We start from the raw sequence: 9,476 nt of genomic DNA on the forward strand, positions 1-9,476 counted from the left end.
AAAAAGTCAAATCAATATTATACCCAGTGAAAATACTCTATATCCAATGAATACTTTATTGTCAAGACTGAAAGTAAAATAACATTTTAAATGTAGAAAATTAAGATAATTTGTCACAAGCAGGCCTACTCTAAAAGAAATGTTAAAAGAAATTATTCAGTGCAGGGTAAATGATATCAGAGGGAAATGTGGAATGTCAGGAATAAAGGAAGAACAACAGACATGGTAAAATCTATTAAGACTATTGTTTTCTTAAGTTCTTTGAAATATGTGTAAGTTGAAAGCAGAAGTTATAGCACTCACAGAGAGGTATTTAATGTATGTAATATATATAACAACTACAACATTAAAAGGAGGAGGTGAAGGGGTCTATTTCATGGTAAGTTTTCTATATTCTTCTTGAAATGGTAAGATGCAAATTCTAATTAGACTGTGAAAAGTTAAGTATGTATATTTTATAACCCTCAAGTTTTTTTTACAAGGAAATGTAGTCAAACGCTTAAGAAATAAAATAAAATGGAATTCAAAAAAATCTATAAGTAAAAGCGGAATATGCTTACCAGTATTAGACTGGATATCCTTCTGGACAACCTTCCGGACAAAGCAGGGGCTGCGAGGGAAGCCCAGGTCTTGGGTGACAGAGGGAAGCTGGTGCCGGCAACCAGGGGAAGGAAGGCCTACTCTTGCACAAATTTCGTGCATCGGGCCTCTAGTATCCAAATCCCAAAGAGGGTGGGAGAAGAAAACAAGAGCAGAGAAACCTGACAGAACAAACCAAAAACAATAATGAACTGGTAGGTTTAATCCAAATATATTGATAATTACATTAGGAAAAAATAGTTTAAGACACTAATAAAAAACTGAATTTACCGAAAAGAAAAACCAACAAGTATATGTGGCCTATAAGAAACTAATTCTAAATACTATTCTACAGGTAGGTTAAAAGTAAAAAGATGTAGCCTTCACCAGTTTGCTCAGTGGATAGCGCATCGCCCCATGGACTGAAGGGTCCTGGGTTCGATTTCAGTCAAGGGCATGTACCTCGGTTCCTGGACCCAGGTAAGGTTGCATGCGGGAAGCAACAAATTGATGTGTCTCTCTCAAATCTATGTTTCTCTCTGTCTCTCCCCCTCCCTCCCTCTTTCTCTAAAAATCAATAGAAAAAATATCCTCGGGTGAGTATTTAAAACAAAACAAAACTAAAAGGATGGAAAGAAATATACCATGGGAGCACTAATCGAAAGGTATGTGGGTAGATATACTAACGTCAAAATAGACTTTAGGAAAAGGAAAAGTATCAGAGATTAAGAAATACATTACATAATAACAAAAGGGTCAATTCACCAAGAAGGCATAACAATCCTAAGTATGCATGTACCTAACAGCAGAGCTTTAAAACACATGAAGTAGACACTGAAATGACAACAGTGGGACTTGCAGCAGGTCAGCTGACTTGAATGCAGGTTTGACAGCACTATCTGTGCTTAGCGGTGAAGAGTCCTGGATGTGGACTCAAAATGCGGCATTGGAATCCTGGCACCACCCTGACTCCTGGCTTGGAATCTGCTTCTTCTTCTGTAAAAGGAGATTAATAGCTGGATCTCCTTTAAAACTTTGGTCACATGTAAGTAAAGTGCTTAGTTCATCCCCTGGCACACAGTAAGTGCTGGAAAAACAAGGGCTGTTAACCACTTGGATACTTACTTTCTCCGCTGGTAATAGAAATAGCACCCTCACTGTCAAGGGTTTAAAACAGTACGTGACAAATATGTTCTTTAGCCGGTATGTTAGTATTTCCACAAAGAACACAAGTCCTTATGGTTGATATTTGGTTATAGAAATGGATGAAGAAACTTGAATTTAGGTCTTTTTGATACAAAGCACAGTCTTCCTTCTACTTGAAACTGCACCCCCATTTCTTCCTCATTTTTGTTGCATAATGATCCCTTCCTGAGTAGATGTCCATGAATGTATTACATTTCTATATCTATAAAATCTTGATAAAATCTTTATAGTTATAGACTATATATATTTATAGCCTCAAAGATAAGAAATAGTAGTCAGGATTAGGAGCAAGAAGGGAGGGAGAGGAGCAGAGAAAAAGTCTCCTGTCATGACTTTTCTGAGCATAGCTGTGGTTAGCTCGCTGCGTTCATGCACTCGTGAAGCAGGAGCAGAAATTACAAGCACCCTGGCTATCATTGTACATATAGGTCACCTCCATTACTTTAAGTGATAGTGCAGCTTTTTCAAACAGGCAACACTCTCTTTCAAGTATTGACGTCAGCAGGGCCTTGTAATTGTTCCTCTCAATGTCTCCACTGCCACTCCAGTCACAGATGTCCCTGAACGATGGGGACTGCTGCTTTCCAAACTACAGCATAGACACATAGACACCACCCTATACTTGGGGTTAGTAGGGTTTGGTAACCTTTGCCTCTAGCTTATTAGCTGCGTGTCTCATTTCCAGTTGGAGGTATAGGATGCTTAGGGGCTGTGGTTCAGGGTGTGCTTAGGTAGGGAGTTTATTTTATTTCCTTTCTCCTTTTTGCATTTATGAAAGTCAGTGCAAGAAGGAGATATTGGAAGACCTCAATCCACCTCAACTCAGCATGGGTGCTGCCCCTTTCATAACAGAGGACTGCCTGCCTAAATAGTTTGATTTTTAGGTGAGAATCAAAGCCTTTTCCCCCAACTTCAATTCATTTTCCCACCAGCCCTGACATATTGCTAGAAATATCAAGATGATTAAATCTGGGTTAATATGTATTTTTTAAAATATATATTTTATTGACTTCAGAGAGGAAGGGAGAGGGAGAGAGAGACAAAAACATCAATGATGAGAGAGAATCATTGATTGGCTGCCTCCTGCATGCATGTGCCCTGACCGGGAATTGAACCGTGACATCATGGTTCATAGGTTGATGCCCAACCACTGAACCACGCCGGCTGGACTGGATTAATATTTTGGCTAGATTTCATCTATTGGTCCTCTAGCAATGAGAAAGACCTAAAGGTAAAGGGGCTCGGTGAAGATATGTTTTAATGGGAACTTTAAGGTAGAGATAGAAAAAGGGATTAGAAGCAGCAGAGAATCTATGAGGGTATTTAAGGGTGCAGAGCAGAGATGGGGGAACTTACAGAACGGTGAAGGGCGCAAATAAGAACAAAGTTACTAAAAACAATTTTGCCCATTCCATCAGAAGAAATTCACCTGCTTTTTCTAAGATTCGGTGATAAGAGAATGATTCAACAATTAGTTATTCTCTGTGTCCTATCTTGTTATCACACTTAGAGTAATCTTTGCTGAACAAGAGGAAATTCTGAAGATGTTGGGTTTTAGTGATAAGGAGGGATGCATCATCACTTTGAAGTGGGTTATCTTAATTTTGCCTTTATTCACCACAAGCAAGACTTGGAACACTGTAAAACTTTGTATGTGTTTTCTCCCCTGGCTGTGTTCCCATGTCCATAATGACACTTCTGGAAAGACCAAACTCAAGTTGTGTCCCGGATGTGACCAAGACGGGAGTATTATCTAGTATCTGTATAAAATTCTCATTTTCTAAGAGAAAACGTATTAAAATAGCTCTTGAAACCTCAGAAGTCTGATTGGTTTTCTCGCTGCGTTTGAAGGCTGCTTTGCCCTGACTGAGATCTGTACATCCCTGCCTTTGTGATCGCTGGCCATGCCCTGGGGTCGGGCTAGGGCGGAGAAAGACTGAACATGTAAATCAGGGAGATGACATCTTCATTTCCTGCAGAAATCTTTTTGTATAAACTCTGTGAACTTTGCTGAGTTTAAATAAATACCCTGCAGTCTGAGATGACTGATTTCTCTCTGCACTGTCTAGAGTAACAGTAAAGTTCCAGCAAATGTAGATTTCTCAGGAAGTAGCCTCCGTCACCAGCTTCCTCAAGAAAGGAGGGAGAGCATTCCTTCGGCGCTTCACAGGGCTCTGATGTGGGTGTGGATAATGGACCACGTATGCGCCCCTGGTTGTACCTCAGGTTCTGTTCATAGTGTAGTTAACAGTGTGGGCTCTGGAATGAAAGAGGACTGGGTTGAAATCTCGTGAGTCTGGACAAATTATTAACTTCCTCTGTTTCAGTTTCCTCATCTGTGAAATGGAGGTAATAATAGTAGGTAGAGTACTTCAACCAGTTCCTGGAGCACAGTAAAGGCTCACTAAATGGCAGATCTTATTGTCATTATAGTTGCTTTTGATGTTATCATCAACATAATTATTATTCCTGAGAGGATATCTCTTTTTGATGTGCTCCACAGAGCTGGAGCCACTCCACCAATGTGAGGAACTGAAATAGCATTCTAAGCCGCGTAGGGCCAAGACGGCCAGTAGGTTTTCAGTTCAATGTACTGATTAGTTGACAGTCGCTTCCTGGAAGGCTCTGTGGACAAGAATTCTAAGGCTGCTGATGAGATTAGCAGAGCTGCCATGATCGATTATCAATGTCCACAGTAAGCACGGGAGGGAGACAGGCAGAACCCTGGCCTGGGCACTGTGGGCCGTGGCCCAGACTCTTCTTGCTCCTCCAAAAAGTACAGAAAAGTACAAATATTCTCCTTCCCGATTACATTTCTGATGCCCTTGATGGTAAAAAGGCAGTTCTTATTGGTAGCAAGCTATAAGCCAGTTCAAGACCAAACACTGAAAAATTAAGTGTGGTGTTTTTTAAAAAAAAATTGTTTAGCGTTTCATAGCTTCCTTCTGGGAAAACTATTTGGCTGTTAGACATCATAATCTGAGTAACATGGTGGTCTCCTCTTCCCCAATAATGATGATAATGGCTTATATTTTCAGAGCACTTAATTTGCAAAATGCTCTTGCATCCATTAGGACATTTTATATTCAACTATTTGGCTTTGTGGCTACGGCGAGCACAAAAGGAAGTGAAGGCAAACTGGTGTTGGGTATTTCTTAAGTCTCATTTCCAGTTCATTGATGATTCCAGCACATATGTTTTGTCTCCAAAGTGCTGGCGTTTCACTTCCAGAGTAATGGTATCTGCCTCTTGCTGTGAGTCTCCCTCTGGTTTCTTGACTTCTTAATTTATTTTCCTTTCATTTATGATTCGTCCCCACGTAATACATGTTTCTCTGTTGTTAAAATATTGCCCTCATATTGTGTGACATGCCCAAGTATTTCCTCGATGAGTCATTTATGGATCGCAGGGCCAATTCTGTTCTCAATACGAAATGCCGAGGATAAGATTAATTCCAGTTTGTACTAATGACTGCAGATTCTTAAGGCTTAGAAACCCCTGGTTGCTGCACAGATACCAAAGTGGTTAAATGGTGGCCTGTGTAGAAGGCAGGCTCTCATTTCTTTTCTGTATCAGAGTGTTGTTTTCCTGTCCTCTTTGCTTCTACTTTGGGAAGCATAATCCATTCTCTCCCACTCGTCCAGTCTCAAGAGATTTGGAACTATTTTGCAATAAAAGATGTTTAAGGTTGACCCTCCCTGCCCACGCTGCTCTCTGCTCAAATGGGTTGAGTCAGTATTTCCTCTCTCTCTAACTCAGCAATGGGCCAGCTAGTTTTGTCTGATAGATGAAGACCCAATTATAAATGACCTTCTTCAGAATTCATCTAACCAGGAAAAAAGTCAAGCAATGATTTGATTAATGGAATAAAAGAAGACTGGTGAAGCAGGATAAATTCAAACTCTAAAACCTCTTTCCTCCAAGCAATATTTTGGGAAGTTTCCATAGTAGGGTTTCTATAATGAAACTTCAAATTATATAATAGGGGAACTATGTTTTATCCTCCATTCATTTAATGGCAACCCAGATGATCAAAATTCTTTAAATGAAGACATAAAAATATAAATTATTGTTTATATGATGACTTCAAAGCCCAACAAAAAACTATTAAGGCCACATGACCCTATAGCTCTTGTATAATTGTTTTCAGTGAATTAGATTTGGTATTATATCCTCGGTATACATTAAAAGGTGCTACAGGAAACAACCATATAAAATCTAATCTTGCATTCAATGTGGGGATATGATTTGAATAAAATCAGTATGTTAGCCAATTATCATAGCTATAACGACATATTTTTCCTGGTTCCATTTTTATAATTATCCCTTTTTTTCTCCAAATTATGAGAAAGTTTATTTAGAAAATTACAAAGGTAGTAGAAGTGAGCCAGCTGGGCTGTATAGGCTCAGGAAACAACTTACAGAGGCAGAAGAAGGGCCTTTGGAGCTTAGGAGAGAGAAAGGCAAAGGTAATGTGCTAGTGGGGGGAGGGGGGAGCGGGGGAAAGAAAGAACCCAGGTGTGCTCCTGAGAGGGTGAGCACTTATAAATATTATTTTCTTTTTAAAAAAATGTATCTTTAAAAAATTTTTTAAAACATTTTATTGATTTCAGAGAGAGGAAGAGAGAGAGAGAAATACTGATTGACTATGCATACAATACCCCCTACTGGGATTGAGCTCACAACTATATGCCCTGACCGGGAATTGAACCGCTGGCCTCATGGTGCATGGGTCGATGCTCAACCATTGAGCCACACCAGCCAGGCTTAAATTTATCTTTATTATTGAAAGTACTACAGATGTCCCTTTTATTCCCTATTGTCTCCCTCTTCTACACTCCCGCCCTCTCCCCAGGCCCTCACTGAACTATTGCCTGTGTCCATGAGTTATGCATATATGCATACAAGTTTTTTGCTTAATTTTGTCCTGCCCCCTGCCCCTTATAGACAACTTTAAACCTATTAAGAAAAATTTGCTTAATTTTGTCCTGCCCCTTATAGACAACTTTAAACCTATTAAGAAAAGTTTAAGGTAATGGCCCTGCTTTCTCTCTGTAAGCTTAGCCTCTAGTTGAGAGGCAATTCACATATGGAAAATTTAATAATCATAATAATAATAGTCAATAACATATGAGGTACTCAAGACATTCACCACAAAATAACAAGTGAGTGCTCTAGAGAGTAAATGTTTAAGGATCTCACCAGAAGTAATAGAAGGTCTAGATAATAAATATGAAGGATCATACTATGATTTGGGATGAACAGGATAGGTTTTAAAGGGTAGGAAGTATTTGATGTATATCTTAAAAAGGAATGAAGGAGATAATTAAATGTCTTCTTATGTCATTAAGCCCCAGAACTACATGTGTTCTTATGTAATTTTTATTATCCACAAATCTTCTTCCCATTTTCTTCAACAGAGAATCAATTGTGGATTTTAGAGATTTCTTGAGGATCCATGGCCCATCAGCTACCTGAAAATCAGGAATCTAGTGTAAGGTAAAATAGCATGAACAGAACAAGTAGGTAGCTGTTGTAATGAACTAATGAGTAAGTGTATCTGTAGGGCATAGGGATTGGAAGACCTTAGTAGAGGGAGAAAAGCAGAGGATTTGAACTCTGAGGACCTGGGGTCTAGTTCTACCTGACATTTGTTAGCCATGTAACCTTGGACAAAATGCTTAACTTCTTAAGCCTTGAATTTTCTCATCTATCAAATGAAGATGATGATTTCCTTTAGATTGACTTATAGAGATTATATGTAAACTAATATCCTAGAAAGTGCTGTATAAACTTTAAAAATGAGGTACACAGTATTATATTAAAGTGATACTCATTTCAGTAATAGACTTCTTCATACGGATTTGATTACTATCACTTTATCAAAATGCTCATCTGAGAACAGAATTCAGTGCTTCCCATTGACTTCACACTTGGTGTTGGGAATCAAAGCTGACAAGTCCACTTAGTCCAGGGTTAGTAAGCATCCAAGGGCCTCTGCAACAGCAGGAAAATATCAGGTGCTCTCATCCTCCCAGGGGTCGGCTGACTCTCCTCCAAGGCTGTCAGCTTAGAGAAGTTCTCAGATATCAGGATCAGTGCAGTTCATTCCAGGTATGTGTGCAATACTAGTTCCAGTAGAGTTCATGCCCATGTTAAAAGTAGGTTTATAACGGAGCAAGATCTCACCTTTCCATTTTGAGGAAGCCTGTAAAAGTGACATCAACCTCTGGAGAAAGATTTTGGAATAAGAATGCATGGTGGTGTTCAACAGTGGTTCAATCTTTACTTACTAGGTTTGTTCATGGAAAACTTAAAAATAAGTTTGGAAAAAGCAGAGTCATGAGCACCCTGTAGCTCTCATGCCACCAGCCTCCTGAAATAACTAACAGAAATGAGAAAACAGACTATTCAATATATTATAAAGGAACCACCACATGGAGCTCTAAGTACTAGACAGGATGCAGGAATTTTCTTCTAATCCTAAGGCTATAAATATGCAATAAAGGGAAGAATAATATGCAAACAAGTTTAAAATAGAACTCAGCAGGTCCCATTCATTCTATTTTAGGGAAATCCAATGAAGTGTGTACTGGGTTTCCAAAACTGTTATAATGAATGTTACATGGAAACTCATGAGTGCCCATTTCACTGGACCCACCCCACTGGATCAAGGGGAAATGTTAATCTTGCAGACTATGAGAGCCTGTGTCAAGTATATGCCTAGCATGTTTGACTGCCTGTTGTAGTCTTAGGGCTCAGCATAAAATTCCAGACATGGTACTCATTCTCATTATTATCTGTTGACCTAATATGGAGTTGGAATAAAAAACTTTAAACAAATAGTCCAGATGAGAGACTGCCACCAACAATGTAGTAAAATAATCATTTCAATAAATCTTAAGTGCATTTAAGCCACTGGTTTCCTGGACATCATAAATTTTACAATTCTGTTTCTGGGAAACAAAATAAGATTTTCTGTATATTGCATTGTTTTGTGACACTCTTCATGGATTAGTAATTCTCTAAGGACCTTGGGGCAATAAGATTAAGCTGTTCTTAGGCATATCTTAGATCCCCAGATATTACATATAGCATCTGATTTCACCCTCACAGGCAGTTCAAAGGGCAGGTGTTATTATAATTTTTCCAGAGATAAAGTGAAAGAAACCTGGGTAGGTTAACCAATTGACTCAAAATCACTAAGAGATGAAGTTGGGATTCTTAGTAGAATTCACCAGTTACACAGTCCCTCCTCTTCAATGATTTTGAAAATTGTTCTTTTTCCACTATAGATATATTATCTATGGATAATATTATTATTATCCTATATAATAAAGCGATAATATGCAAATTGACCATCATGCCCTCACACAATATGGCTGCCCCCATGTGGTCACAAGATGGCCATGCCCATGTCATCACAAGATGGCTGCCCCCATGTTGTCACAAGATGGCTGGCAGGGGAGGGCAGTTGGGGGTGAACAGCCCAGCAGGGGAGGGCAGTTGGGAGCGACCGGGCTTACAGAGGAGGGCAGTTGGGGGGGACCAGGCCTGCAGAGGAGGGCAATTTGGGGCAATCGGGCCGGCAGGGGAGCAGTTAGGCGTCAATCAGGCTGACAGGGGAGTGGTTAGGGGGTGATCAGGCTGGCAGGCAGAAGCAGTTAGGGGCAATCAAGCAGGCAGGCAGG

At 39.6% G+C, this 9,476-nt stretch overlaps 1 long non-coding RNA gene across 2 annotated transcripts in view; it reads right to left on the reverse strand.

Moving 5' to 3' along the window:
* Window positions 1-659: 659 nt before the first annotated feature.
* The window catches only part of LOC102250412, a 179,053-nt gene continuing 170,236 nt past the window's right edge, over window positions 660-9,476 (reverse strand). For both annotated transcript variants that reach the window (XR_001361912.1, XR_313531.2), the window contains one exon: window positions 660-761. This is a non-coding gene — a long non-coding RNA (uncharacterized LOC102250412). The remainder of the gene's footprint in view (window positions 762-9,476) is intronic.

The sequence above is a fragment of the Myotis brandtii genome, unplaced genomic scaffold (genome assembly GCF_000412655.1).
Source record: "Myotis brandtii unplaced genomic scaffold, ASM41265v1 scaffold196, whole genome shotgun sequence".
NCBI classification, from domain to species: Eukaryota; Metazoa; Chordata; class Mammalia; order Chiroptera; family Vespertilionidae; genus Myotis; species Myotis brandtii.